General features: G+C 44.9%; 1 pseudogene; it reads right to left on the minus strand.

The window, feature by feature from the left end:
* Positions 1–7,186: 7,186 nt before the first annotated feature.
* Positions 7,187–8,344, minus strand: LOC115317161 (annotated as a pseudogene).
* Between the last annotated feature and the right edge of the window lie 690 nt (positions 8,345–9,034).

The raw sequence follows: 9,034 nt of genomic DNA on the forward strand, positions 1-9,034 counted from the left end.
TGCTCAGTACATGGCTAGAACCCGAGAGATACCCGCTGAAAAGTCCAGGACGTCGATTTATAGGTCCTCGCAGACAACGCACATGCTGCCAGATGTTCATAGGTGTTTTCCAGTGAAAAGTAACGTCGGGTTCCCGAAAGTCTTTACTGGGTCCTGGAAAAAAAAAAAAGCGAATGATAAGAACTAAGCTCTAGCAGTCAGACGAAGTTGTAGGGAGCAAAGTAAAATTGTCGAGGACATGTTAAGTGCCCACAGTGCCTAGATGAAAGTCAATGCAGCAGAGTGAAGGCAAGTGAGGCAGACGCCTGTTGCTGCCTTTCTATATTACGCTTTCTCCAATCCTCACTTGATTGTGAAGTGTTTCGTAGGGTGGAACCAGCGCATCAGGGTGTCTACCAAATTACAGATTTTAAATTCCCTGACTTTTCCAGAATTTCCCTTGACTATTTTGATAAAAACTTCCCGACCAATTCTGGGTCGAAGGATTATAATTCGGAAACATTATTCAGCCCAGTCGTGTCAATGCGCAACCGTCAAGCCTTGTTCCGCATCGCCGTTCCACTTTCACTGGTCAATTTCCCCGATGAAGAGAACCTTTTTACGATTTGCCTGAGAATTTCAGGTTGGTAGACACCTTGGTGATGTAACAGGTTAAAGATGGACGCCAAAAAATGCAGACCATCGCATTCAAAATTATTTTAGCCATCTGGAGGAACCTAAAATATTCCCATGGAGAGAGGTAGAGAGTGGAGGGGCGGGGGAGGCTGCTGCTGCTATTGTCTACTTTGTCTTTTAAACGAATATCAATTTAAGGCCAAAGGGAACGTAAGTAATAAATCAGTAAGTCCACTGAGAGCACTTGAAGCGCAAGGGGCACGGTCCTTACTGAGGAAAGAGGGGAGGGTACTAAGTCTCGCTGCAGAACCCTGCATAAGCTAGGTGATACGCAAGACTGGGGCTTATCTACTGAGAGTGTCTAGTACAGTCAAAGAAATCATTATAAAATTATTTGCTGGGCAAGCTGCTTTGTGGCTGCAGTGAAAAAGAGTGCATTGAGACAGGGACAAGGAAGGGAAGGAAGACGTTTTTATCCGAATAAACTAGTTGGTAGTGAGCACTTGTTTCTTCCTTTCTCGTCCCCGCCTTATTGTGCTCCCTTTTTAGTTGTAACGAAAGCAAGCCGCGATGGAATTTAGAGAGGGCTAAAAGCTTGCTTTAACATCTGTGTGCATGTAAGGGAACGCTTCATGTACAAGGCCTACTACAAGGTAGTAATCATCACAGTTTTCCATCTGAGTAACAAAATAATGCGTATCTGCATTACAAAGTATCCTATAACTTTTCGTGTGCTGTACCGATATAGGCATCTTTTGCATACAGAAATGGCGGTACACTAAAACTAATAGTAATTTGTTTATCATCTTTGCTTAGATAAATGTTTCGAAAGTTTGGCAGGAAGGAACCACCTTCGAATATGAGCCCGAATCGGGTGTTTGGTTTGTTTTAAGTCATGGCCAAGTACTCCTAATAAAATATTGAAATAACCAGTTGAGAAGACAGCGGTTGATGCTTATCTCACTTGGTGTCCAGCTTTAAAAAAATATGTTTAGAGATTGGCATAGCGAGGACACCCTTTCAAACAGATTTATCTTAAAAAACAATAGTTGCACGTGATTTATCTATAACATCAGTAGTTACATCGACTACACAAACGGCACGGCTTTCCTCCGCTCTTGTCCCTTCCCCTATCTTGTTTTCTTTTGCGAAGATCGGCATTGAAAAAAACAGCGTAGGCCTGGACGACAGCAAACAAAGCTTGTTAGCGGTTGTCCGCACCAATTTAATCAAACAGTCTAACCCTCTTTTTTAAGAATGCAAACAAAAACATATTCATTCTTGGCTAGTGTCTGCTGTCTGGGACACACGAGCTTGTCTCCAATATCGGTGGCAAAATCATTTGAAAGCTAAGTGAACGCATCCGCTTTCGCCGGGCTGAAGCCTTCAGGCACTTCGCCTGTCTTTAAGTCAGCCTCTAAAGATTGATTCGAGACCGCAGTCTCCTCTTCTGAAGTCGGTATCGGTGGTTCGTTAGCAGCAGAAATACCCTTTGAGGACACTCCCTCTTTGACTTTCGAGACCTGTCGCTCGATGGCAAAGGCTTTAGAGCAATCGAAAGCACTTTCCTGCTTTTTATTGGGACTGACTTCCTCCCGTGTTACGATGGAGTTGGAGCCCACAATCTCGGCTTTGCAGCGCACTCTTCTTTCCGGCCTGCGTTGCTCTTTGGGAGGCGAGTCGCGCTCAGGTGTCGCCATGAACAGCTGGCCTCTCTCCGGACGTATTGTCTGCTAGGCCCTGCTTTCCGGCCACGTTGAAATTCTTGAGCGCGGTAGAACTGTAGACTCGCGGGTCATTCCTAAAGGGCGGTGCCCTCGTGGATGTCTTATTGCTGCTGCTAGCGTTACTGTACGTGGAGCTCGCGGAACGTTCTGGCTTCACGGTCGTTGTCATCCGAGGCGGTTTTTTCGGCTTGGCTCCCAACAAGTCTGAGTCGGGAACCTCCTGAAACGTGTAGATCGTCATGCCAGTCGGCTTGGTCTTGGTCTGCGCGGTTTTTTGCTTGGGCTGCAGAAGCGGCAGGCAGTCGTCCGGGGTCCTGTATGACCTCACGGAGAACGGAAAAGTGGTATCCTTGGGTCTGCACTGGAAGATGCCCGATCTCGGCGGCGGGCCCAGTAGGTTCGTCGTCGTCGAAGCCGGCGACAGGCTCTTGGTCCAAGACCCGGACGTCGTTGGCTTGTCAGCCGCCGCTGCCGCGTACCGATAGGGTTGACGACTGTAAGGAACGGCGTCTGGAATAAGGTCAATGTCATGCTTGGTTCCTTCGTACAGGCCCAGGTCATTATCATTGGTGGCGAAAAGGGGAATGTGTTGTTGCAGGACATGTTGAACTGTGGCGGACTCTTCTGTCTGTATCTGGGCATCACACATAATGGAACTCGTCTTGTTGGTCTGAAGATTACTTGTGTCAAACGTGTTTTGATGGTTACTTCCTCGCTGAAGCAATCTTTCATGGCATGCCAAAGCTAACCACGGTGGCTGGTTGGCATCCGGAAGAGGTTCAAGCTGGAGGCCTGTTGTCACTGGGACTTTCGGTGTAGCTGATGGTAGTATCGTGGTGCAGAGAAGAACGGCATTGGACATGCTCGGCAACACCTTCTCTTGGTAGAACAAGGCAACACCTGTGCTGGGATCACGAATGTCAGTCGTGTTAGGTGGTCTCACAAGAACTTCTGCGTGTGCAGCTTTAAACCAGTCCTCGCCGAGTATCAATGGCAGGGGATTGCGTGCAAGAATCATCACCTCAATGAATGCAGAGATGGGTCCTACAGAAATGCGGATGCACAGTGTACCCGATGGGACGACCGTGCCACCACCGACGACGGCAATGGGTGGCTTTGTCCACGGTTGCAAGCGTGAGGATTTAACGACATCGTGCGACAGTATGGTCAGCTTGGACCCACTGTCCGGGAAAGCGTCAATCTTCCCGATGGCAGGAGTGTCGGCTTGGACCACTGCACACTGGATCAGTGAGCCCTCATGCGAATTAGGGTCTTGAAGGCACGACATGTAAGGGATATTGACCGTGGAGTTAGCTGACTGACGGTTACGTGAAGTCCTTGCTTCAGTACACTTGGCAGAGAGATGACCCTTCTCTCGGCAGTTGTAGCATACGGCGTCCCTCAAGTCTTGGCCAGGATGGTAGTCGGGGGCTCCATGTCTAGAAGTGATCGTAAGGTAGCGAGCATCCTGTTCATCTGGTGGGAGAGATGAAATGCGTGACGGCGATGCGGGCATGTGGTCAGCTCTGTTTAAAATCCTTGCTGCGAGTGAACTCTGCGTAAATGCCAGATACGGCTTGGCAGCTGGAAACTTGGCGATTGAGTTCTTTTCGTGGCTCGGTCGAAGAATGGAGTGGCTTAATGTCCGGTCAAGTTCTGTGACAATGTTCATCTACGTAGCGACTGTTGGAGGGCGTTGCGCTGCAATGGATGTCGCCAAGTGTCCGTCCTGAACCCCTTCAATAGCAACTCAATACGTTGGACGTCGGTCGAAACGACCGGGCACTTTTATATATTTTATTTATTTATTTGACAATGCTATTAGTCCTTACAATGGGGAGCGTAATAGGAGTGAGCAACAAAAGTGAACATAAAATAGTTACGCAGAACATGGTGCACAACATAACATTACCAGTGTACTTTATGGTTATATTATCGGACACAACGGAAACACACTCAAAAAAGAAATACACAAAGCACTGTGAGCAACAGATTTAGATACATAATTTTTACAATAACTTCTGCAGACCTCTAATAAATTCAGAAACGCTGTTGGCTGCAACGGTGCTTTCTGGTAGCGCATTCCACTCCTTTATTGTTCGAGGGAAATATGAATTTTTAAAGCAGTTTTTGGAGTAACGATATTCTTCAAGTGTTGTATTATGTTTGTTTCGAGTAATTCTAGAGGTATGGTGTCTTATCAGTCTATCTTTGTCTAGCAGAAGTGTCCCGTTCAAATATAAGTAAAGCAATTTCAAGCGTTTATTCCTCCGCCTTTCTTCCAGTAGACTGATTCCTGCCCTGGAATACAGTTCCGTTGGTGAATCTAGCCTCCTATACTTTGAAAAAATAAAGCGCAACACCAATTTCTGAATCCTCTCTAATTTTAATACTAACTTCTTTTTGTAAGGGTCCCACACTTCACTAGCATATTCTAAATTTGGTCTTATCATCATTTTAAAAGCTAACAGTTTAGTTTCCGGAGTGGCCACCTTTAACGACCTTCTTTATGACCAAAGTTTACCTGTAGCGTTCTTAATTATATTAATAATGTTATTGTCGCATCGAAGATCGCTAGGTATTGTTATCCCTAAGTATCTAAATTCATTTACTCTAGACAAAGTCTTTCCGTTTAAGGGGTTGTTATACACCGCAGGAGTTTTCTTATGTGTCATTGACATGCAAACGGTCTTTTCCAGGTTTAAAGAGATCTGCCAGCTTTCACACCACTTGCTATTTTTTTGTAAACAACCGTTCAACCCGATGGAATCACTGTCATCGTTTATAGAATTATATAAAATTCAATCATCAGTGAAGAGCCTTGCTTTTACAGTAATATCACGAAGGACGTCACTTAAAAAAATTAAAAATAACAAGGGTCCGAGTACAGGTCCTTGCGGGCTCCCGAGTGCTCTTCTCGTAGCATCGAATCATGCCCATCAATACTAACAAACTGCTTTCTAAGAGTCAAGAACGCTTCAATCCACCGCAGGAGCTTGGGATTCTTAAGCAAAGGCTCTAGTTTAACAAGCAGCTTATTATGATTCACCTTGTCGAAGGCCTTCTGGAAATTTCAAAATATTATGTCGACCTGGCCTCTATTGTTCGAAGAAAAATCATGAATCAGTTCCCTTAACTGAGCAGTGGTAGATAAACCTTTTCTAAACTTGTGTTGCTTGCTATCAAGTACTTGATAAGCATCTAAAAACGTTCTCATATGCTTTGAAATGACGTGTTCTAGCAATTTACAACTAGATGTTAACGAAATGGGTCTATAGTTTGTAACTGAGCTTGGGGGCGTTACCTTTCTTATGTACAGGCATTATTTTGGCGATTTTCCAGTCATCTGGAACAGTTCCATCTGACAACGATCTCTTGAAGACGAGGCTAAGATACTTCGAACACTATTCACTGTAACGTTATAATAATTCGTTAGGAGTATTATCAGGACCAGCAGCTTTTTATATATCGATACCAAGTAGCAAAGAAAAAATACCTTCTGATATTTCTACGTCAATCATTGGGGGAACATTTTCAAAAAAAGAAAACTCCGGCAGGACATGATTATCAGTAGAAAAAACGCTGACGAAATATTCATTAAAACAATTTGCGATTTGTTTCTTGTCTTCAATAGCCCTATCTCCTACTATCATCTTAGTAACTCCTTTTTTGCTTGATGTTAGTTGTCGCCAAAGCCTCCTTGGTGAATATTTTATGAACTTTTACATTTTAAACATTCAAGAAGGAGAATTTCGATGCCGTTATTTTTGCTTTAAGTTCCGTACTTAGCGTACGTAATTTAGCCTCTAGCAACCCATCCTTTTCCCACGCACTTTTGTTATACACCTGGTTACGAGTCTTTTGTGATGGATTATATCCCTTGTAATCCAAGGACTATTTGGATTCCGCTTCTTAACGCGCATTGGAACGAACTTATGAATGCATTCTAGTACAGTCCTTTTAAAATTAAGCCATAGCTCGTTCACTCCGATCAGGGGTTCGTAGCAAGGTTCTCAAATGTATCGTAGAGCCTAGTTGTTCAATATTTGATTCGTCCTCAGCTTGCTTAAAGCTTCGGTTTAAAGATATTTCCGTTTTCTTAAGTGTAGCTTCCAACGATATTTTGAAGTGTACCATTTTGCGATCAGAAATTTCCAGGTGAGTCTTACAATCGTATGTGTGACGGGAGAGTGTCTCACTGACAAATATTAAATCTATTAGGGATCGTGATTCCCCCTGTACCCTAGTATGCTCTTTGACCACCTGTGTCAAGTTGTGCGAGAAGGCCAAATCCAGAAATTCTTCGCAGCACGACACTTCACTGTCCCCAGTTCCTAATGTAGCCCAGTCTATCCCACCAAGGTTGAAATCTCCCATCAAAATAACTTTCTTAAACTTATTTTTTACATAAAAAAACTCATTTAACTCTCTAAAATATCCAAGAGGCATTTGTGGAGGGCGATACACTACACCTACTATTAATTCACTGTTCTTTAAGTTGATCCTACACCACACATTTTCAATACCTGGAGCACATTCTATTTCAGAAGCGATCAGGGACGATTGAACTGTTAGGGCCACCCCTCCTCCTCTACTTCCTCTGTCCTTTCGAAAAATATTATAACCAGGGGTAACTATCTCATTGTCTAACACTGATGAATCAAGCCAGGTTTCGGTGATAGCCACTATACTGGGGCCATGATATATTAAGATATGTTCGAGCTGAAGCGATTTATTTACAATACTTCGGGCATTAAGGTTGATCATTTCCTGTGAATTAGGTTCAGGTCATTGTTCAGGATGCGGTACATTGAGCGGTACATTGGCTGCAAAAAGTTGACTCTCTGGTCAGTATCCGAGTCCCATTCGTACGTTACTCCATTGATATTTAGCTTGTCGTACGATAAGATCCCCTTGTCTCCATTTCGTTTATTTGCTGCTTCACTCTCCCATAGCTTTCCTCTGACAACACTTACATTTTTTGAAAAGTCCTCATTAATAAAAATACGAGTACGAAAATACGAAGCTTATTGGCATTCCTAAGTACGTTTTGTTTTTCGTTATTACTTCCAAAGCTTAAGATGACTGGCCTCGGCTTTCTGCTAGGTAGCCTTCCAAGACGGTGAATCATTTCGACGGACGTCAAATCAACACTCAGTTTTGTTTTGAAAACATCTTCAACTACTTTTTGTCTCAAGTCCAACCCCGTTTCCTTTTCGGATTCTGCCACTCCATAGATTACCAAGTTGTTTCTTCTACTTCTGTTTTCTAAGTCATCGATTTTTTTTTGTAGCTTTAATAAGGTCGCTTCCAAATTCGCCACCTTTCTTTGTGTAACACCAAGCGTCATGACAAGATCAGTTATCTTTGAAGTGGACGCTTCAATCGCTTCTAATCTTTTATCAAAACTTTTTTGGCTCGCGACTATAGATGATAAATTAACCGTCATCTGTTTCTGGCATTCCAGTATCTGCTGCATTGTGTCTGTCTTTGGGCCAGGATTTTCTTAGACATCCCCGCACCTTATCAGCGCAAGTGCCCCCAACAATAATCGGCAATGGCAGCGAAAAAAAGTTTCACACGCCTTGGGCAAGGCAACAGCAGTAGATAACGATCGTCTGAGCGATACGAGCAGTCACAAAACTCTCACCTACCTGCACGCAAGAAAAGAGCCATCTGTAAGACATGTCGCTTCTGCTGTCACCTTGCCCACTGCCCATCAGTCCGTTGGGCTGTTAATTTATAGTCTCGAAGGCTGACGTGGATGTTCCTCCGTGGTAGATGAGTGGACGATCAAGCACGTGGTCGAAGACCACGTCTTTGTGCAGATTTTGATGAGGTGTCGTCGGTATATGGATGACTGGCACCTTTTCGAGCACGTAGTTTTGAAGAATCGTGGTTCTGTGTCGATGCCCGTACGCGTCTTCGCATGCCGGTATTCTGTGATGCGAAAGCAGCAGCAGCCACTACTGCACGCAAGAAAAGAGCCATCTGTAAGACATGTCGCTTCTGCTGTCGCCTTGCCCACTCACTTGGAGATGAGCTTTAATTTTGCTAGAGAGTAGTCCACCAGGCTGTCTCCATGTAACTGTACTCGAGAGGTACCCTTGTGCTGCCGCTGCAAGAGGGGTAACCTGTCGTCAAACTGTGCTTTGAACACGATATTGAAACTATCCCATATTGGGCACTGTCGGCCAGTGACGACTTTCCAGTCGGCTCCCGGGCCACGAAGCTTCCCGAGGGCGACTCCAGGAAGCGTCACAGGTTCCCAGGACACCAGTTCTTGTGTTCGTTCCAATTCCTCAATCCAGTGTCGGGCTGAGATGCCTCCGTCACCGCTAAAAGTCGGCAGTGACGCGGACAAATCTGGAGAGTCGTTACTTGAACGGGGGCCATTGGGGGTTGAGACATGTTGAGCAATTGTTGCAGCAAGCTTTTCAGCAGCTGCGTACTTTGCGCTGGGTTAAGAGTCTGAAGAGGCAATGACTCTTGCGAGCAATGCGCGGAAGTCGCAGGGTCGGGAAGGAGCAATGCCGGTGGCGTTGGCGGTCTGTTTTGGGCGATGTCAGCGAGGAGGCGGTGGATGATGTCCTCCTTGGTTTTGGTAACTTCGAGGTTCCGACGAAGTAACTCATTTTGGAAAAATCCACCGTAAATCCGGCGACGTCGTCGGCCGTAGCTTCGGCCCAATT

The sequence above is a fragment of the Ixodes scapularis genome, unplaced genomic scaffold (genome assembly GCF_016920785.2).
Source record: "Ixodes scapularis isolate PalLabHiFi unplaced genomic scaffold, ASM1692078v2 PGA_scaffold12__126_contigs__length_90152505, whole genome shotgun sequence".
NCBI classification, from domain to species: domain Eukaryota; kingdom Metazoa; phylum Arthropoda; class Arachnida; order Ixodida; family Ixodidae; genus Ixodes; species Ixodes scapularis.